Source organism: Brachyhypopomus gauderio, unplaced genomic scaffold (assembly GCF_052324685.1).
Source record: "Brachyhypopomus gauderio isolate BG-103 unplaced genomic scaffold, BGAUD_0.2 sc57, whole genome shotgun sequence".
In the NCBI taxonomy this organism is placed as follows: Eukaryota; Metazoa; Chordata; class Actinopteri; order Gymnotiformes; family Hypopomidae; genus Brachyhypopomus; species Brachyhypopomus gauderio.
Window position 1 is genome coordinate 140895 of NW_027506880.1, and position 19314 is coordinate 160208.

The 19314-nt window shown below is 37.9% G+C and overlaps 22 non-coding genes across 22 annotated transcripts; all 22 read left to right on the top strand.

Annotated features, from left to right (window-relative positions):
• Positions 1-36: 36 nt before the first annotated feature.
• On the top strand, positions 37-146 carry trnal-caa (transfer RNA leucine (anticodon CAA)). The gene is made up of 2 exons: positions 37-74; positions 101-146. It is a non-coding gene; the product is annotated as a tRNA-Leu (tRNA).
• A 1356-nt stretch (positions 147-1502) lies between these two features.
• trnal-caa (transfer RNA leucine (anticodon CAA)) lies at positions 1503-1612 on the top strand. Its single transcript has 2 exons — positions 1503-1540; positions 1567-1612. It is a non-coding gene; the product is annotated as a tRNA-Leu (tRNA).
• A 787-nt stretch (positions 1613-2399) lies between these two features.
• Positions 2400-2509, top strand: trnal-caa (transfer RNA leucine (anticodon CAA)). Its single transcript has 2 exons — positions 2400-2437; positions 2464-2509. It is a non-coding gene; the product is annotated as a tRNA-Leu (tRNA).
• Positions 2510-2728: 219 nt separating this feature from the next.
• Positions 2729-2838, top strand: trnal-caa (transfer RNA leucine (anticodon CAA)). The gene is made up of 2 exons: positions 2729-2766; positions 2793-2838. It is a non-coding gene; the product is annotated as a tRNA-Leu (tRNA).
• A 458-nt stretch (positions 2839-3296) lies between these two features.
• On the top strand, positions 3297-3406 carry trnal-caa (transfer RNA leucine (anticodon CAA)). The gene is made up of 2 exons: positions 3297-3334; positions 3361-3406. It is a non-coding gene; the product is annotated as a tRNA-Leu (tRNA).
• A 220-nt stretch (positions 3407-3626) lies between these two features.
• On the top strand, positions 3627-3736 carry trnal-caa (transfer RNA leucine (anticodon CAA)). Its single transcript has 2 exons — positions 3627-3664; positions 3691-3736. It is a non-coding gene; the product is annotated as a tRNA-Leu (tRNA).
• A 788-nt stretch (positions 3737-4524) lies between these two features.
• trnal-caa (transfer RNA leucine (anticodon CAA)) lies at positions 4525-4634 on the top strand. Its single transcript has 2 exons — positions 4525-4562; positions 4589-4634. It is a non-coding gene; the product is annotated as a tRNA-Leu (tRNA).
• Positions 4635-5184: 550 nt separating this feature from the next.
• Positions 5185-5294, top strand: trnal-caa (transfer RNA leucine (anticodon CAA)). The gene is made up of 2 exons: positions 5185-5222; positions 5249-5294. It is a non-coding gene; the product is annotated as a tRNA-Leu (tRNA).
• Positions 5295-5752: 458 nt separating this feature from the next.
• trnal-caa (transfer RNA leucine (anticodon CAA)) lies at positions 5753-5862 on the top strand. The gene is made up of 2 exons: positions 5753-5790; positions 5817-5862. It is a non-coding gene; the product is annotated as a tRNA-Leu (tRNA).
• Positions 5863-6082: 220 nt separating this feature from the next.
• On the top strand, positions 6083-6192 carry trnal-caa (transfer RNA leucine (anticodon CAA)). Its single transcript has 2 exons — positions 6083-6120; positions 6147-6192. It is a non-coding gene; the product is annotated as a tRNA-Leu (tRNA).
• Positions 6193-6980: 788 nt separating this feature from the next.
• On the top strand, positions 6981-7090 carry trnal-caa (transfer RNA leucine (anticodon CAA)). The gene is made up of 2 exons: positions 6981-7018; positions 7045-7090. It is a non-coding gene; the product is annotated as a tRNA-Leu (tRNA).
• A 220-nt stretch (positions 7091-7310) lies between these two features.
• trnal-caa (transfer RNA leucine (anticodon CAA)) lies at positions 7311-7420 on the top strand. The gene is made up of 2 exons: positions 7311-7348; positions 7375-7420. It is a non-coding gene; the product is annotated as a tRNA-Leu (tRNA).
• Positions 7421-8208: 788 nt separating this feature from the next.
• Positions 8209-8318, top strand: trnal-caa (transfer RNA leucine (anticodon CAA)). Its single transcript has 2 exons — positions 8209-8246; positions 8273-8318. It is a non-coding gene; the product is annotated as a tRNA-Leu (tRNA).
• Positions 8319-8776: 458 nt separating this feature from the next.
• trnal-caa (transfer RNA leucine (anticodon CAA)) lies at positions 8777-8886 on the top strand. The gene is made up of 2 exons: positions 8777-8814; positions 8841-8886. It is a non-coding gene; the product is annotated as a tRNA-Leu (tRNA).
• A 550-nt stretch (positions 8887-9436) lies between these two features.
• trnal-caa (transfer RNA leucine (anticodon CAA)) lies at positions 9437-9546 on the top strand. The gene is made up of 2 exons: positions 9437-9474; positions 9501-9546. It is a non-coding gene; the product is annotated as a tRNA-Leu (tRNA).
• Positions 9547-10664: 1118 nt separating this feature from the next.
• On the top strand, positions 10665-10774 carry trnal-caa (transfer RNA leucine (anticodon CAA)). The gene is made up of 2 exons: positions 10665-10702; positions 10729-10774. It is a non-coding gene; the product is annotated as a tRNA-Leu (tRNA).
• Positions 10775-11562: 788 nt separating this feature from the next.
• On the top strand, positions 11563-11672 carry trnal-caa (transfer RNA leucine (anticodon CAA)). The gene is made up of 2 exons: positions 11563-11600; positions 11627-11672. It is a non-coding gene; the product is annotated as a tRNA-Leu (tRNA).
• Positions 11673-12128: 456 nt separating this feature from the next.
• On the top strand, positions 12129-12238 carry trnal-caa (transfer RNA leucine (anticodon CAA)). The gene is made up of 2 exons: positions 12129-12166; positions 12193-12238. It is a non-coding gene; the product is annotated as a tRNA-Leu (tRNA).
• Positions 12239-12788: 550 nt separating this feature from the next.
• trnal-caa (transfer RNA leucine (anticodon CAA)) lies at positions 12789-12898 on the top strand. Its single transcript has 2 exons — positions 12789-12826; positions 12853-12898. It is a non-coding gene; the product is annotated as a tRNA-Leu (tRNA).
• Positions 12899-13356: 458 nt separating this feature from the next.
• On the top strand, positions 13357-13466 carry trnal-caa (transfer RNA leucine (anticodon CAA)). The gene is made up of 2 exons: positions 13357-13394; positions 13421-13466. It is a non-coding gene; the product is annotated as a tRNA-Leu (tRNA).
• A 1448-nt stretch (positions 13467-14914) lies between these two features.
• trnal-caa (transfer RNA leucine (anticodon CAA)) lies at positions 14915-15024 on the top strand. Its single transcript has 2 exons — positions 14915-14952; positions 14979-15024. It is a non-coding gene; the product is annotated as a tRNA-Leu (tRNA).
• Positions 15025-15482: 458 nt separating this feature from the next.
• trnal-caa (transfer RNA leucine (anticodon CAA)) lies at positions 15483-15592 on the top strand. Its single transcript has 2 exons — positions 15483-15520; positions 15547-15592. It is a non-coding gene; the product is annotated as a tRNA-Leu (tRNA).
• Positions 15593-19314: the final 3722 nt, after the last annotated feature.

The following is a 19314-nucleotide window of genomic DNA, read 5'->3' on the forward strand; positions in this document are numbered from 1 at the left end:
AATAAGTCTGATTTCTAACACGCAAAAATACCACCAGTCAGAATGGCCGAGCGGTCTAAGGCGCCAGACTCAAGTTGATAAAACTTCCAAAAGTTGGGTTTTCTGGTCTCCCAAAGGAGGCGTGGGTTCTAATCCCACTTCTGACAAGTGTTTTTCCATCAACAAATGAATGTAGTTTTGCTGGAACTTTCAACACAAGAGCTCATTATATAGTGAGTAAATGAGAGAAAGAAAGAAACTCCTGTGACATCATAATTGAACAAGCTTCAACAATGTAATTTCAGGTTTATTGCTTTTCTTGAAATCTTCAGTTTTGACTGCCTAATCATTAATAAGTCTGATTTCTAACAAGCAAAAATACCACCAGTCAGAATGGCAGAGCGGTCTAAGGCGCCAGACTCAAGTTGATAAAACTTCCAAAAGTTGGGATTTCTGGTCTCCCAAAGGAGGCATGGGTTCCAATCCCACTTCTGACAAGTGTTTTCAATCAACAAATGAATCTAGTTTTGATAGAACTACAAACACAATAGCTCATTATATAATGAGTAAATGAGAGAAATAAAGAAACTCTTGTGACATTATAAGTGAACAAGGTTCAACTCCAGTCAGAATGGCCGAGCGGTCTAAGGCCCCAGACTCAAGTTGATGAAACTTCCAAAAGTAGGGGTTTCTGTTTTCCCAAAGGAGGCGTGGTTTCAAATCCCACTTCTGGCAAGTGTTTTTCCATCAACAAATGAATCTAGCTTTGCTGGAACATTCAACACAAGAGCTCATTATATAATGAGTAAATGAGAGAAAGAAAGAAACTCCTGTGACATCATAATTGAACATACTTCGACAATGTAATTTCAGGTTTATTGCTTTTCTTGAAATCTTCAGTTTTGACAGCCTAATCATTAATAAGTCTGATTTCTAACAAGCAAAAATACCACCAGTCAGAATGGCCGAGAGGTCTAAGGCGCCAGACTCAAGTTGATAAAACTTCCAAAAGTTGGGTTTTCTGGTCTCCCAAAGGAGGCGTGGGTTCTAATCCCACTTCTGACAAGTGTTTTTCCATCAACAAATGAATGTAGTTTTGCTGGAACTTTCAACACAAGAGCTCATTATATAGTGAGTAAATGAGAGAAAGAAAGAAACTCCTGTGACATCATAATTGAACAAGCTTCAACAATGTAATTTCAGGTTTATTGCTTTTCTTGAAATCTTCAGTTTTGACTGCCTAATCATTAATAAGTCTGATTTCTAACAAGCAAAAATACCACCAGTCAGAATGGCCGAGGGGTCTAAGGCGCCAGACTCAAGTTGATAAAACTTCCAAAAGTTGGGATTTCTGGTCTCCCAAAGGAGGCGTGGGTTCAAATCTCACTTCTGACAAGTGTTTTCAATCAACAAATGAATCTAGTTTTGATAGAACTACAAACACAATAGCTCATTATATAATGAGTAAATGAGAGAAATAAAGAAACTCTTGTGACATTATAAGTGAACAAGGTTCAACTCCAGTCAGAATGGCCGAGCGGTCTAAGGCGCCAGACTCAAGTTAATAAAACTTCCAAAAGTTGGGTTTTCTGGTCTCCCAAAGGAGGCGTGGGTTCAAATCCCACTTCTAACAAGTGTTTTTCCATTAACAAATGAATGTAGTTTTGCTGGAACTTTCAACACAAGAGCTCATTATATAGTGAGTAAATGAGAGAAAGAAAGAAACTCCTGTGACATCATAATTGAACATACTTCAACAAAGTAATTTCAGGTTTATTGCTTTTCTTGAAATCTTCAGTTTTGACTGCCTAATCATTAATAAGACTTATTTCTAACAAGCAAAAATACCACCAGTCAGAATGGCCGAGCGGTCTAAGGCGCCAGACTCAAGTTGATAAAACTTCCAAAAGTTGGGTTTTCTGGTCTCCCAAAGGAGGCGTGAGTTCAAATCCCACTTCTGACAAGTGTTTTCAATCAACAAATGAATCTAGTTTTGATAGAACTACAAACACAATAGCTCATTATATAATGAGTAAATGAGAGAAATAAAGAAACTCTTGTGACATTATAAGTGAACAAGGTTCAACTCCAGTCAGAATGGCCGAGCGGTCTAAGGCGCCAGACTCAAGTTGATGAACTTCCAAAAGTAGGGGTTTCTGTTTTCCCAAAAGAGGCGTGGTTTCAAATCCCACTTCTGGCAAGTGTTTTTCCATCAACAAATGAATCTAGTTTTGCTGGAACTTTCAACACAAGAGCTCATTATATAGTGAGTAAATGAGAGAAAGAAAGAAACTCCTGTGACATCATAATTGAACAAGCTTCAACAATGTAATTTCAGGTTTATTGCTTTTCTTGAAATCTTCAGTTTTGACTGCCTAATCATTAATAAGTCTGATTTCTAACAAGCAAAAATACCACCAGTCAGAATGGCCGAGCGGTCTAAGGCGCCAGACTCAAGTTGATAAAACTTCCAAAAGTTGGGATTTCTGGTCTCCCAAAGGAGGCGTGGGTTCAAATCCCACTTCTGACAAGTGTTTTCAATCAACAAATGAATCTAGTTTTGCTGGAACTTTCAACACAAGAGCTCATTATATAGTGAGTAAATGAGAGAAAGAAAGAAACTCCTGTGACATCATAATTGAACAAGCTTCAACAATGTAATTTCAGGTTTATTGCTTTTCTTGAAATCTTCAGTTTTGACTGCCTAATCATTAATAAGTCTGATTTCTAACAAGCAAAAATACCACTAGTCAGAATGGCCGAGCGGTCTAAGGCGCCAGACTCAAGTTGATAAAACTTCCAAAAGTTGGGATTTCTGGTCTCCCAAAGGAGGCGTGGGTTCAAATCCCACTTCTGACAAGTGTTTTCAATCAACAAATGAATCTAGTTTTGATAGAACTACAAACACAATAGCTCATTATATAATGAGTAAATGAGAGAAATAAAGAAACTCTTGTGACATTATAAGTGAACAAGGTTCAACTCCAGTCAGAATGGCCGAGCGGTCTAAGGCACCAGACTCAAGTTGATAAAACTTCCAAAAGTAGGGGTTTCTGTTTTCCCAAAGGAGGCGTGGTTTCAAATCCCACTTCTGGCAAGTGTTTTTCCATCAACAAATGAATCTAGTTTTGCTGGAACATTCAACACAAGAGCTCATTATATAATGAGTAAATGAGAGAAAGAAAGAAACTCCTGTGACATCATAATTGAACATACTTGGACAATGTAATTTCAGGTTTATTGCTTTTCTTGAAATCTTCAGTTTTGACTGCCTAATCATTAATAAGTCTGATTTCTAACAAGCAAAAATACCACCAGTCAGAATGGCCGAGCGGTCTAAGGTGCCAGACTCAAGTTGACAAAACTTCCAAAAGTTGGGTTTTCTGGTCTCCCAAAGGAGGCGTGGGTTCAAATCCCACTTCTGACAAGTGTTTTTCAATCAACAAATGATTCTAGTTTTGCTGGAACATTCAACACAAGAGCTCATTACATAGTGAGTAAATGAGAGAAAGAAAGAAACTCCTGTGACATCATAATTGAACATACTTCAACAAAGTAATTTCAGGTTTATTGCTTTTCTTGAAATCTTCAGTTTTGACTGCCTAATCATTAATAAGTCTGATTTCTAACAAGCAAAAATACCACCAGTCAGAATGGCCGAGCGGTCTAAGGCGCCAGACTCAAGTTGATAAAACTTCCAAAAGTTGGGTTTTCTGGTCTCCCAAAGGAGGCGTGGGTTCTAATCCCACTTCTGACAAGTGTTTTTCCATCAACAAATGAATGTAGTTTTGCTGGAACTTTCAACACAAGAGCTCATTATATAGTGAGTAAATGAGAGAAAGAAAGAAACTCCTGTGACATCATAATTGAACAAGCTTCAACAATGTAATTTCAGGTTTATTGCTTTTCTTGAAATCTTCAGTTTTGACTGCCTAATCATTAATAAGTCTGATTTCTAACAAGCAAAAATACCACCAGTCAGAATGGCAGAGCGGTCTAAGGCGCCAGACTCAAGTTGATAAAACTTCCAAAAGTTGGGATTTCTGGTCTCCCAAAGGAGGCGTGGGTTCCAATCCCACTTCTGACAAGTGTTTTCAATCAACAAATGAATCTAGTTTTGATAGAACTACAAACACAATAGCTCATTATATAATGAGTAAATGAGAGAAATAAAGAAACTCTTGTGACATTTTAAGTGAACAAGGTTCAACTCCAGACAGAATGGCCGAGCGGTCTAAGGCCCCAGACTCAAGTTGATGAAACTTCCAAAAGTAGGGGTTTCTGTTTTCCCAAAGGAGGCGTGGTTTCAAATCCCACTTCTGGCAAGTGTTTTTCCATCAACAAATGAATCTAGCTTTGCTGGAACATTCAACACAAGAGCTCATTATATAATGAGTAAATGAGAGAAAGAAAGAAACTCCTGTGACATCATAATTGAACATACTTGGACAATGTAATTTCAGGTTTATTGCTTTTCTTGAAATCTTCAGTTTTGACAGCCTAATCATTAATAAGTCTGATTTCTAACAAGCAAAAATACCACCAGTCAGAATGGCCGAGCGGTCTAAGGCGCCAGACTCAAGTTAATAAAACTTCCAAAAGTTGGGTTTTCTGGTCTCCCAAAGGAGGCGTGGGTTCAAATCCCACTTCTAACAAGTGTTTTTCCATCAACAAATGAATGTAGTTTTGCTGGAACTTTCAACACAAGAGCTCATTATATAGTGAGTAAATGAGAGAAAGAAAGAAACTCCTGTGACATCATAATTGAACAAGCTTCAACAATGTAATTTCAGGTTTATTGCTTTTCTTGAAATCTTCAGTTTTGACTGCCTAATCATTAATAAGTCTGATTTCTAACAAGCAAAAATACCACCAGTCAGAATGGCCGAGCGGTCTAAGGCGCCAGACTCAAGTTGATAAAACTTCCAAAAGTTGGGTTTTCTGGTCTCCCAAAGGAGGCGTGGGTTGTAATCCCACTTCTGACAAGTGTTTTTCCATCAACAAATGAATGTAGTTTTGCTGGAACTTTCAACACAAGAGCTCATTATATAGTGAGTAAATGAGAGAAAGAAAGAAACTCCTGTGACATCATAATTGAACAAGCTTCAACAATGTAATTTCAGGTTTATTGCTTTTCTTGAAATCTTCAGTTTTGACTGCCTAATCATTAATAAGTCTGATTTCTAACAAGCAAAAATACCACCAGTCAGAATGGCCGAGCGGTCTAAGGCGCCAGACTCAAGTTGATAAAACTTCCAAAAGTTGGGATTTCTGGTCTCCCAAAGGAGGCGTGGGTTCAAATCCCACTTCTGACAAGTGTTTTCAATCAACAAATGAATCTAGTTTTGATAGAACTACAAACACAATAGCTCATTATATAATGAGTAAATGAGAGAAATAAAGAAACTCTTGTGACATTATAAGTGAACAAGGTTCAACTCCAGTCAGAATGGCCGAGCGGTCTAAGGCACCAGACTCAAGTTGATAAAACTTCCAAAAGTAGGGGTTTCTGTTTTCCCAAAGGAGGCGTGGTTTCAAATCCCACTTCTGGCAAGTGTTTTTCCATCAACAAATGAATCTAGTTTTGCTGGAACATTCAACACAAGAGCTCATTATATAATGAGTAAATGAGAGAAAGAAAGAAACTCCTGTGACATCATAATTGAACATACTTGGACAATGTAATTTCAGGTTTATTGCTTTTCTTGAAATCTTCAGTTTTGACTGCCTAATCATTAATAAGTCTGATTTCTAACAAGCAAAAATACCACCAGTCAGAATGGCCGAGCGGTCTAAGGTGCCAGACTCAAGTTGACAAAACTTCCAAAAGTTGGGTTTTCTGGTCTCCCAAAGGAGGCGTGGGTTCAAATCCCACTTCTGACAAGTGTTTTTCAATCAACAAATGATTCTAGTTTTGCTGGAACATTCAACACAAGAGCTCATTACATAGTGAGTAAATGAGAGAAAGAAAGAAACTCCTGTGACATCATAATTGAACATACTTCAACAAAGTAATTTCAGGTTTATTGCTTTTCTTGAAATCTTCAGTTTTGACTGCCTAATCATTAATAAGTCTGATTTCTAACAAGCAAAAATACCACCAGTCAGAATGGCCGAGCGGTCTAAGGCGCCAGACTCAAGTTGATAAAACTTCCAAAAGTTGGGTTTTCTGGTCTCCCAAAGGAGGCGTGGGTTCTAATCCCACTTCTGACAAGTGTTTTTCCATCAACAAATGAATGTAGTTTTGCTGGAACTTTCAACACAAGAGCTCATTATATAGTGAGTAAATGAGAGAAAGAAAGAAACTCCTGTGACATCATAATTGAACAAGCTTCAACAATGTAATTTCAGGTTTATTGCTTTTCTTGAAATCTTCAGTTTTGACTGCCTAATCATTAATAAGTCTGATTTCTAACAAGCAAAAATACCACCAGTCAGAATGGCAGAGCGGTCTAAGGCGCCAGACTCAAGTTGATAAAACTTCCAAAAGTTGGGATTTCTGGTCTCCCAAAGGAGGCGTGGGTTCCAATCCCACTTCTGACAAGTGTTTTCAATCAACAAATGAATCTAGTTTTGATAGAACTACAAACACAATAGCTCATTATATAATGAGTAAATGAGAGAAATAAAGAAACTCTTGTGACATTTTAAGTGAACAAGGTTCAACTCCAGACAGAATGGCCGAGCGGTCTAAGGCCCCAGACTCAAGTTGATGAAACTTCCAAAAGTAGGGGTTTCTGTTTTCCCAAAGGAGGCGTGGTTTCAAATCCCACTTCTGGCAAGTGTTTTTCCATCAACAAATGAATCTAGCTTTGCTGGAACATTCAACACAAGAGCTCATTATATAATGAGTAAATGAGAGAAAGAAAGAAACTCCTGTGACATCATAATTGAACATACTTGGACAATGTAATTTCAGGTTTATTGCTTTTCTTGAAATCTTCAGTTTTGACAGCCTAATCATTAATAAGTCTGATTTCTAACAAGCAAAAATACCACCAGTCAGAATGGCCGAGCGGTCTAAGGCGCCAGACTCAAGTTAATAAAACTTCCAAAAGTTGGGTTTTCTGGTCTCCCAAAGGAGGCGTGGGTTCAAATCCCACTTCTAACAAGTGTTTTTCCATCAACAAATGAATGTAGTTTTGCTGGAACTTTCAACACAAGAGCTCATTATATAGTGAGTAAATGAGAGAAAGAAAGAAACTCCTGTGACATCATAATTGAACATACTTCAACAAAGTAATTTCAGGTTTATTGATTTTCTTGAAATCTTCAGTTTTGACTGCCTAATCATTAATAAGTCTGATTTCTAACACGCAAAAATACCACCAGTCAGAATGGCCGAGCGGTCTAAGGCGCCAGACTCAAGTTGATAAAACTTCCAAAAGTTGGGTTTTCTGGTCTCCCAAAGGAGGCGTGGGTTCTAATCCCACTTCTGACAAGTGTTTTTCCATCAACAAATGAATGTAGTTTTGCTGGAACTTTCAACACAAGAGCTCATTATATAGTGAGTAAATGAGAGAAAGAAAGAAACTCCTGTGACATCATAATTGAACAAGCTTCAACAATGTAATTTCAGGTTTATTGCTTTTCTTGAAATCTTCAGTTTTGACTGCCTAATCATTAATAAGTCTGATTTCTAACAAGCAAAAATACCACCAGTCAGAATGGCAGAGCGGTCTAAGGCGCCAGACTCAAGTTGATAAAACTTCCAAAAGTTGGGATTTCTGGTCTCCCAAAGGAGGCATGGGTTCCAATCCCACTTCTGACAAGTGTTTTCAATCAACAAATGAATCTAGTTTTGATAGAACTACAAACACAATAGCTCATTATATAATGAGTAAATGAGAGAAATAAAGAAACTCTTGTGACATTATAAGTGAACAAGGTTCAACTCCAGTCAGAATGGCCGATCGGTCTAAGGCCCCAGACTCAAGTTGATGAAACTTCCAAAAGTAGGGGTTTCTGTTTTCCCAAAGGAGGCGTGGTTTCAAATCCCACTTCTGGCAAGTGTTTTTCCATCAACAAATGAATCTAGCTTTGCTGGAACATTCAACACAAGAGCTCATTATATAATGAGTAAATGAGAGAAAGAAAGAAACTCCTGTGACATCATAATTGAACATACTTCGACAATGTAATTTCAGGTTTATTGCTTTTCTTGAAATCTTCAGTTTTGACAGCCTAATCATTAATAAGTCTGATTTCTAACAAGCAAAAATACCACCAGTCAGAATGGCCGAGCGGTCTAAGGCGCCAGACTCAAGTTGATAAAACTTCCAAAAGTTGGGTTTTCTGGTCTCCCAAAGGAGGCGTGGGTTCTAATCCCACTTCTGACAAGTGTTTTTCCATCAACAAATGAATGTAGTTTTGCTGGAACTTTCAACACAAGAGCTCATTATATAGTGAGTAAATGAGAGAAAGAAAGAAACTCCTGTGACATCATAATTGAACAAGCTTCAACAATGTAATTTCAGGTTTATTGCTTTTCTTGAAATCTTCAGTTTTGACTGCCTAATCATTAATAAGTCTGATTTCTAACAAGCAAAAATACCACCAGTCAGAATGGCCGAGGGGTCTAAGGCGCCAGACTCAAGTTGATAAAACTTCCAAAAGTTGGGATTTCTGGTCTCCCAAAGGAGGCGTGGGTTCAAATCTCACTTCTGACAAGTGTTTTCAATCAACAAATGAATCTAGTTTTGATAGAACTACAAACACAATAGCTCATTATATAATGAGTAAATGAGAGAAATAAAGAAACTCTTGTGACATTATAAGTGAACAAGGTTCAACTCCAGTCAGAATGGCCGAGCGGTCTAAGGCGCCAGACTCAAGTTAATAAAACTTCCAAAAGTTGGGTTTTCTGGTCTCCCAAAGGAGGCGTGGGTTCAAATCCCACTTCTAACAAGTGTTTTTCCATTAACAAATGAATGTAGTTTTGCTGGAACTTTCAACACAAGAGCTCATTATATAGTGAGTAAATGAGAGAAAGAAAGAAACTCCTGTGACATCATAATTGAACATACTTCAACAAAGTAATTTCAGGTTTATTGCTTTTCTTGAAATCTTCAGTTTTGACTGCCTAATCATTAATAAGTCTGATTTCTAACACGCAAAAATACCACCAGTCAGAATGGCCGAGCGGTCTAAGGCGCCTGACTCAAGTTGATAAAACTTCCAAAAGTTGGGTTTTCTGGTCTCCCAAAGGAGGCGTGGGTTCTAATCCCACTTCTGACAAGTGTTTTTCCATCAACAAATGAATGTAGTTTTGCTGGAACTTTCAACACAAGAGCTCATTATATAGTGAGTAAATGAGAGAAAGAAAGAAACTCCTGTGACATCATAATTGAACATACTTCAACAAAGTAATTTCAGGTTTATTGCTTTTCTTGAAATCTTCAGTTTTGACTGCCTAATCATTAATAAGTCTGATTTCTAACAAGCAAAAATACCACCAGTCAGAATGGCCGAGCGGTCTAAGGCGCCAGACTCAAGTTGATAAAACTTCCAAAAGTTGGGTTTTCTGGTCTCCCAAAGGAGGCGTGGGTTCTAATCCCACTTCTGACAAGTGTTTTTCCATCAACAAATGAATGTAGTTTTGCTGGAACTTTCAACACAAGAGCTCATTATATAGTGAGTAAATGAGAGAAAGAAAGAAACTCCTGTGACATCATAATTGAACAAGCTTCAACAATGTAATTTCAGGTTTATTGCTTTTCTTGAAATCTTCAGTTTTGACTGCCTAATCATTAATAAGTCTGATTTCTAACAAGCAAAAATACCACCAGTCAGAATGGCAGAGCGGTCTAAGGCGCCAGACTCAAGTTGATAAAACTTCCAAAAGTTGGGATTTCTGGTCTCCCAAAGGAGGCGTGGGTTCCAATCCCACTTCTGACAAGTGTTTTCAATCAACAAATGAATCTAGTTTTGATAGAACTACAAACACAATAGCTCATTATATAATGAGTAAATGAGAGAAATAAAGAAACTCTTGTGACATTTTAAGTGAACAAGGTTCAACTCCAGACAGAATGGCCGAGCGGTCTAAGGCCCCAGACTCAAGTTGATGAAACTTCCAAAAGTAGGGGTTTCTGTTTTCCCAAAGGAGGCGTGGTTTCAAATCCCACTTCTGGCAAGTGTTTTTCCATCAACAAATGAATCTAGCTTTGCTGGAACATTCAACACAAGAGCTCATTATATAATGAGTAAATGAGAGAAAGAAAGAAACTCCTGTGACATCATAATTGAACATACTTGGACAATGTAATTTCAGGTTTATTGCTTTTCTTGAAATCTTCAGTTTTGACAGCCTAATCATTAATAAGTCTGATTTCTAACAAGCAAAAATACCACCAGTCAGAATGGCCGAGCGGTCTAAGGCGCCAGACTCAAGTTAATAAAACTTCCAAAAGTTGGGTTTTCTGGTCTCCCAAAGGAGGTGTGGGTTCAAATCCCACTTCTAACAAGTGTTTTTCCATCAACAAATGAATGTAGTTTTGCTGGAACTTTCAACACAAGAGCTCATTATATAGTGAGTAAATGAGAGAAAGAAAGAAACTCCTGTGACATCATAATTGAACATACTTCAACAAAGTAATTTCAGGTTTATTGCTTTTCTTGAAATCTTCAGTTTTGACTGCCTAATCATTAATAAGTCTGATTTCTAACACGCAAAAATACCACCAGTCAGAATGGCCGAGCGGTCTAAGGCGCCAGACTCAAGTTGATAAAACTTCCAAAAGTTGGGTTTTCTGGTCTCCCAAAGGAGGCGTGGGTTCTAATCCCACTTCTGACAAGTGTTTTTCCATCAACAAATGAATGTAGTTTTGCTGGAACTTTCAACACAAGAGCTCATTATATAGTGAGTAAATGAGAGAAAGAAAGAAACTCCTGTGACATCATAATTGAACAAGCTTCAACAATGTAATTTCAGGTTTATTGCTTTTCTTGAAATCTTCAGTTTTGACTGCCTAATCATTAATAAGTCTGATTTCTAACAAGCAAAAATACCACCAGTCAGAATGGCAGAGCGGTCTAAGGCGCCAGACTCAAGTTGATAAAACTTCCAAAAGTTGGGATTTCTGGTCTCCCAAAGGAGGCATGGGTTCCAATCCCACTTCTGACAAGTGTTTTCAATCAACAAATGAATCTAGTTTTGATAGAACTACAAACACAATAGCTCATTATATAATGAGTAAATGAGAGAAATAAAGAAACTCTTGTGACATTATAAGTGAACAAGGTTCAACTCCAGTCAGAATGGCTGAGCGGTCTAAGGCCCCAGACTCAAGTTGATGAAACTTCCAAAAGTAGGGGTTTCTGTTTTCCCAAAGGAGGCGTGGTTTCAAATCCCACTTCTGGCAAGTGTTTTTCCATCAACAAATGAATCTAGCTTTGCTGGAACATTCAACACAAGAGCTCATTATATAATGAGTAAATGAGAGAAAGAAAGAAACTCCTGTGACATCATAATTGAACATACTTCGACAATGTAATTTCAGGTTTATTGCTTTTCTTGAAATCTTCAGTTTTGACAGCCTAATCATTAATAAGTCTGATTTCTAACAAGCAAAAATACCACCAGTCAGAATGGCCGAGCGGTCTAAGGCGCCAGACTCAAGTTGATAAAACTTCCAAAAGTTGGGTTTTCTGGTCTCCCAAAGGAGGCGTGGGTTCTAATCCCACTTCTGACAAGTGTTTTTCCATCAACAAATGAATGTAGTTTTGCTGGAACTTTCAACACAAGAGCTCATTATATAGTGAGTAAATGAGAGAAAGAAAGAAACTCCTGTGACATCATAATTGAACAAGCTTCAACAATGTAATTTCAGGTTTATTGCTTTTCTTGAAATCTTCAGTTTTGACTGCCTAATCATTAATAAGTCTGATTTCTAACAAGCAAAAATACCACCAGTCAGAATGGCCGAGGGGTCTAAGGCGCCAGACTCAAGTTGATAAAACTTCCAAAAGTTGGGATTTCTGGTCTCCCAAAGGAGGCGTGGGTTCAAATCTCACTTCTGACAAGTGTTTTCAATCAACAAATGAATCTAGTTTTGATAGAACTACAAACACAATAGCTCATTATATAATGAGTAAATGAGAGAAATAAAGAAACTTGTGACATTATAAGTGAACAAGGTTCAACTCCAGTCAGAATGGCCGAGCGGTCTAAGGCGCCAGACTCAAGTTAATAAAACTTCCAAAAGTTGGGTTTTCTGGTCTCCCAAAGGAGGCGTGGGTTCAAATCCCACTTCTAACAAGTGTTTTTCCATTAACAAATGAATGTAGTTTTGCTGGAACTTTCAACACAAGAGCTCATTATATAGTGAGTAAATGAGAGAAAGAAAGAAACTCCTGTGACATCATAATTGAACATACTTCAACAAAGTAATTTCAGGTTTATTGCTTTTCTTGAAATCTTCAGTTTTGACTGCCTAATCATTAATAAGTCTGATTTCTAACACGCAAAAATACCACCAGTCAGAATGGCCGAGCGGTCTAAGGCGCCTGACTCAAGTTGATAAAACTTCCAAAAGTTGGGTTTTCTGGTCTCCCAAAGGAGACGTGGGTTCTAATCCCACTTCTGACAAGTGTTTTTCCATCAACAAATGAATGTAGTTTTGCTGGAACTTTCAACACAAGAGCTCATTATATAGTGAGTAAATGAGAGAAAGAAAGAAACTCCTGTGACATCATAATTGAACATACTTCAACAAAGTAATTTCAGGTTTATTGCTTTTCTTGAAATCTTCAGTTTTGACTGCCTAATCATTAATAAGTCTGATTTCTAACACGCAAAAATACCACCAGTCAGAATGGCCGAGCGGTCTAAGGCGCCAGACTCAAGTTGATAAAACTTCCAAAAGTTGGGTTTTCTGGTCTCCCAAAGGAGGCGTGGGTTCTAATCCCACTTCTGACAAGTGTTTTTCCATCAACAAATGAATGTAGTTTTGCTGGAACTTTCAACACAAGAGCTCATTATATAGTGAGTAAATGAGAGAAAGAAAGAAACTCCTGTGACATCATAATTGAACAAGCTTCAACAATGTAATTTCAGGTTTATTGCTTTTCTTGAAATCTTCAGTTTTGACTGCCTAATCATTAATAAGTCTGATTTCTAACAAGCAAAAATAACACCAGTCAGAATGGCCGAGGGGTCTAAGGCGCCAGACTCAAGTTGATAAAACTTCCAAAAGTTGGGATTTCTGGTCTCCCAAAGGAGGCGTGGGTTCAAATCTCACTTCTGACAAGTGTTTTCAATCAACAAATGAATCTAGTTTTGATAGAACTACAAACACAATAGCTCATTATATAATGAGTAAATGAGAGAAATAAAGAAACTCTTGTGACATTATAAGTGAACAAGGTTCAACTCCAGTCAGAATGGCCGAGCGGTCTAAGGCGCCAGACTCAAGTTAATAAAACTTCCAAAAGTTGGGTTTTCTGGTCTCCCAAAGGAGGCGTGGGTTCAAATCCCACTTCTAACAAGTGTTTTTCCATTAACAAATGAATGTAGTTTTGCTGGAACTTTCAACACAAGAGCTCATTATATAGTGAGTAAATGAGAGAAAGAAAGAAACTCCTGTGACATCATAATTGAACATACTTCAACAAAGTAATTTCAGGTTTATTGCTTTTCTTGAAATCTTCAGTTTTGACTGCCTAATCATTAATAAGTCTGATTTCTAACACGCAAAAATACCACCAGTCTGAATGGCCGAGCGGTCTAAGGCGCCTGACTCAAGTTGATAAAACTTCCAAAAGTTGGGTTTTCTGGTCTCCCAAAGGAGGCGTGGGTTCTAATCCCACTTCTGACAAGTGTTTTTCCATCAACAAATGAATGTAGTTTTGTTGGAACTTTCAACACAAGAGCTCATTATATAGTGAGTAAATGAGAGAAAGAAAGAAACTCCTGTGACATCATAATTGAACAAGCTTCAACAATGTAATTTCAGGTTTATTGCTTTTCTTGAAATCTTCAGTTTTGACTGCCTAATCATTAATAAGTCTGATTTCTAACAAGCAAAAATACCACCAGTCAGAATGGCAGAGCGGTCTAAGGCGCCAGACTCAAGTTGATAAAACTTCCAAAAATTGGGATTTCTGGTCTCCCAAAGGAGGCGTGGGTTCCAATCCCACTTCTGACAAGTGTTTTCAATCAACAAATGAATCTAGTTTTGATAGAACTACAAACACAATAGCTCATTATATAATGAGTAAATGAGAGAAATAAAGAAACTCTTGTGACATTATAAGTGAACAAGGTTCAACTCCAGTCAGAATGGCCGAGCGGTCTAAGGCCCCAGACTCAAGTTGATGAAACTTCCAAAAGTAGGGGTTTCTGTTTTCCCAAAGGAGGCGTGGTTTCAAATCCCACTTCTGGCAAGTGTTTTTCCATCAACAAATGAATCTAGTTTTGCTGGAACATTCAACACAAGAGCTCATTATATAATGAGTAAATGAGAGAAAGAAAGAAACTCCTGTGACATCATAATTGAACATACTTGGACAATGTAATTTCAGGTTTATTGCTTTTCTTGAAATCTTCAGTTTTGACAGCCTAATCATTAATAAGTCTGATTTCTAACAAGCAAAAATACCACCAGTCAGAATGGCCGAGCGGTCTAAGGCGCCAGACTCAAGTTGATAAAACTTCCAAAAGTTGGGTTTTCTGGTCTCCCAAAGGAGCCGTGGGTTCTAATCCCACTTCTGACAAGTGTTTTTCCATCAACAAATGAATGTAGTTTTGCTGGAACTTTCAACACAAGAGCTCATTATATAGTGAGTAAATGAGAGAAAGAAAGAAACTCCTGTGACATCATAATTGAACAAGCTTCAACAATGTAATTTCAGGTTTATTGCTTTTCTTGAAATCTTCAGTTTTGACTGCCTAATCATTAATAAGTCTGATTTCTAACAAGCAAAAATTCCACCAGTCAGAATGGCCGAGGGGTCTAAGGCGCCAGACTCAAGTTGATAAAACTTCCAAAAGTTGGGATTTCTGGTCTCCCAAAGGAGGCGTGGGTTCAAATCCCACTTCTGACAAGTGTTTTCAATCAACAAATGAATCTAGTTTTGATAGAACTACAAACACAATAGCTCATTATATAATGAGTAAATGAGAGAAATAAAGAAACTCTTGTGACATTATAAGTGAACAAGGTTCAACTCCAGTCAGAATGGCCGAGCGGTCTAAGGCGCCAGACTCAAGTTGATAAAACTTCCAAAAGTAGGGGTTTCTGTTTTCCCAAAGGAGGCGTGGTTTCAAATCCCACTTCTGGCAAGTGTTTTTCCATCAACAAATGAATCTAGTTTTGCTGGAACATTCAACACAAGAGCTCATTATATAATGAGTAAATGAGAGAAAGAAAGAAACTCCTGTGACATCATAATTGAACATACTTGGACAATGTAATTTCAGGTTTATTGCTTTTCTTGAAATCTTCAGTTTTGACTGCCTAATCATTAATAAGTCTGATTTCTAACAAGCAAAAATACCACCAGTCAGAATGGCCGAGCGGTCTAAGGTGCCAGACTCAAGTTGATAAAACTTCCAAAAGTTGGGTTTTCTGGTCTCCCAAAGGAGGCGTGGGTTCAAATCCCACTTCTGACAAGTGTTTTTCAATCAACAAATGATTCTAGTTTTGCTGGAACATTCAACACAAGAGCTCATTACATAGTGAGTAAATGAGAGAAAGAAAGAAACTCCTGTGACATCATAATTGAACATACTTGGACAATGTAATTTCAGGTTTATTGCTTTTCTTGAAATCTTCAGTTTTGACTGCCTAATCATTAATAAGTCTGATTTCTAACAAGCAAAAATACCACCAGTCAGAATGGCTGAGCGGTCTAAGGCGCCAGACTCAAGTTGATAAAACTTCCAAAAGTTGGGTTTTCTGGTCTCCCAAAGGAGGTGTGGGTTCAAATCCCACTTCTAACAAGTGTTTTTCCATCAACAAATGAATGTAGTTTTGCTGGAACTTTCAACACAAGAGCTCATTATATAGTGAGTAAATGAGAGAAAGAAAGAAACTCCTGTGACATCATAATTGAACATACTTCAACAAAGTAATTTCAGGTTTATTGCTTTTCTTGAAATCTTCAGTTTTGACTGCCTAATCATTAATAAGTCTGATTTCTAACAAGCAAAAATACCACCAGTCAGAATGGCCGAGCGGTCTAAGGCGCCAGACTCAAGTTGATAAAACTTCCAAAAGTTGGGTTTTCTGGTCTCCCAAAGGAGCCGTGGGTTCTAATCCCACTTCTGACAAGTGTTTTTCCATCAACAAATGAATGTAGTTTTGCTGGAACTTTCAACACAAGAGCTCATTATATAGTGAGTAAATGAGAGAAAGAAAGAAACTCCTGTGACATCATAATTGAACAAGCTTCAACAATGTAATTTCAGGTTTATTGCTTTTCTTGAAATCTTCAGTTTTGACTGCCTAATGATTAATAAGTCTGATTTCTAACAAGCAAAAATACCACCAGTCAGAATGGCAGAGCGGTCTAAGGCGCCAGACTCAAGTTGATAAAACTTCCAAAAGTTGGGATTTCTGGTCTCCCAAAGGAGGCGTGGGTTCCAATCCCACTTCTGACAAGTGTTTTCAATCAACAAATGAATCTAGTTTTGATAGAACTACAAACACAATAGCTCATTATATAATGAGTAAATGAGAGAAATAAAGAAACTCTTGTGACATTTTAAGTGAACAAGGTTCAACTCCAGACAGAATGGCCGAGCGGTCTAAGGCCCCAGACTCAAGTTGATGAAACTTCCAAAAGTAGGGGTTTCTGTTTTCCCAAAGGAGGCGTGGTTTCAAATCCCACTTCTGGCAAGTGTTTTTCCATCAACAAATGAATCTAGTTTTGCTGGAACATTCAACACAAGAGCTCATTATATAATGAGTAAATGAGAGAAAGAAAGAAACTCCTGTGACATCATAATTGAACATACTTCGACAATGTAATTTCAGGTTTATTGCTTTTCTTGAAATCTTCAGTTTTGACAGCCTAATCATTAATAAGTCTGATTTCTAACAAGCAAAAACACCACCAGTCAGAATGGCCGAGCGGTCTAAGGCGCCAGACTCAAGTTGATAAAACTTCCAAAAGTTGGGTTTTCTGGTCTCCCAAAGGAGGCGTGTGTTCAAATCCCACTTCTGACAAGTGTTTTTCCATCAACAAATGAATGTAGTTTTGCTGGAACTTTCAACACAAGAGCTCATTATATAGTGAGTAAATGAGAGAAAGAAAGAACCTCCTGTGACATCATAATTGAACATACTTCAACAAAGTAATTTCAGGTTTATTGCTTTTCTTGAAATCTTCAGTTTTGACTGCCTAATCATTAATAAGTCTGATTTCTAACAAGCAAAAAGACCACCAGTCAGAATGGCTGAGCGGTCTAAGGCGCCAGGCTCAAGTTGAAGAACCTTCCAATAATTGGGCTTTCTGGTCTCCAAAAGGAGGTGTTGGTTCAAATTCCCCTTCTGACAAGTGTTTTTCAATGAACAAATGAATCTTGTTTTGCTGGAACTTTCAACACAAGAGCTCATTATATAATGAGTAAATGAGAGAAAGAAAGAAACTCCTGTGACATCATAATTGAACACAGTGGCATGCACACATAGACATCAGGTGGTGCTAAAGCACCACCAACTGCCCTTTATCAACGAAAGTGCCCTTTTGAAACTTCTGGGGTTTTTTTTTATCATTTTACTGAGTTCGGTTTGAATCTGAAATTATCTTTTGAAAACCTGAGCTATTAAAAACAATGCCCTGAAATGAGCCACCACCTCACACACACCCGAGCTCTCTCTTCCTTTGTCACACCAGATGCGCTGCAGCAGCAGTTCAGTTCAGCGAGTGGAAGGGAGCGTCTTCAGCACATCACGCACGGTCACAGATAGACTTCTTCTCCCGTCCCCACCAGCCAGGTCACATACACATCAAAGTCAAATCGTACCGTTTGCACTCTAAGCCCAACGTGAAATCATTTTGTTGTGCAGTAAAATGTGTCATACAGCACCAAACTACTAAGCATTTTTAGCCAACTGGTCACCTGATAAACTAGTCGCTTTAGCCCAAATCAATGATAGATAATGTAAGGACGACCACATACAAATAATTAAGGTAGAGTTTGCACATCTATGTGTTAAGCTGAACGTTTTCTGTTGTATAGGTTTTGTTAGATAACATAAATTAACACATTCATTTGTGAAAGAAGAAACGGGAAGTTCCCCATTACCTGTGAAAAATGCCCATCTGCATAGCCTATAACTCCTTCTCATACTTTTTGGTCTTTTTACTGTCTTAATTGTAGGCCTATATTGATTTACTAATTGCAAAATATATGCAACAAGACCTGCAGACAGTGGAGGGTAAACAGAAGTTAACTGAATGACATGACTGTAATATTGGATATGAATTTTAAATTTTATCAGTTCGCTGCGTGACTTTTCTCCATTGAAAACTCACGTTTAGAGAATGTTACAAATAAAATGTCACATTTCATTCAACATATGCTTGTAATTTTTTTATAATGAAGTGTTCCATGTGCGCTAAAAAGTGCCCTTCACCACCCCCCCGAGCACTTGCCCCCCAAAATGTCTGTGCACGCAACTGATTGAACATACTTTGAGCATGTAAATTCAGGTTTATTGCTTTTCTTGAAAGCTTTGGCAGTGACAGCCTTATCATGAATAAGCATGATTCCTAACAAACAAGTGGACCACCAGTCAGAAGGGTCGCGCGGTCTAAGGCGCCAAACTCAAGTTGACAAAGTTTCCAATAGTAGGGCATTCATGTCTCCAATAGGAGTTGTGGGTTCAAATCCCACTTCTGAAAAGTGGTTTTCAATCAACAAATGAATCTAGTTTGCTGGAACTTTCAACACAAGATCTCATTATAGAATGAGTAAATGAGAGAAAGAAAGAAACTCTTGTGACATCATAATTGAACATACTTCAATGCCAGTCAGAATGGCCGAGCGCTCTAAGGCACCAGACTCAAGTTGAAAAAACTTCCAATAGTTGGGCTTTCTGGTCTCCAAAAGGAGGCTTGGGTTCAAATTCCACATTTACTCCGTTACATTTACTCAAGCAGCTCTTTGGAAAAAATGTATTTGTGAGGGTAGTTTTAATATGAAAGACTTCTACTTTTACTTGAGTAAATAAGTGTTGAGAAAAATTAGACTTTTACTCCGGTACAATCAGATTTGCGCAGCGCGCCACTGTTACTTTAGTTTTGTAAATAATTAGTCTTTCAGTGAGAAGACTGCCCAATGTCTTGTCACCTGTGTATGTCAGTCACGTGAATGCATACGCAAAC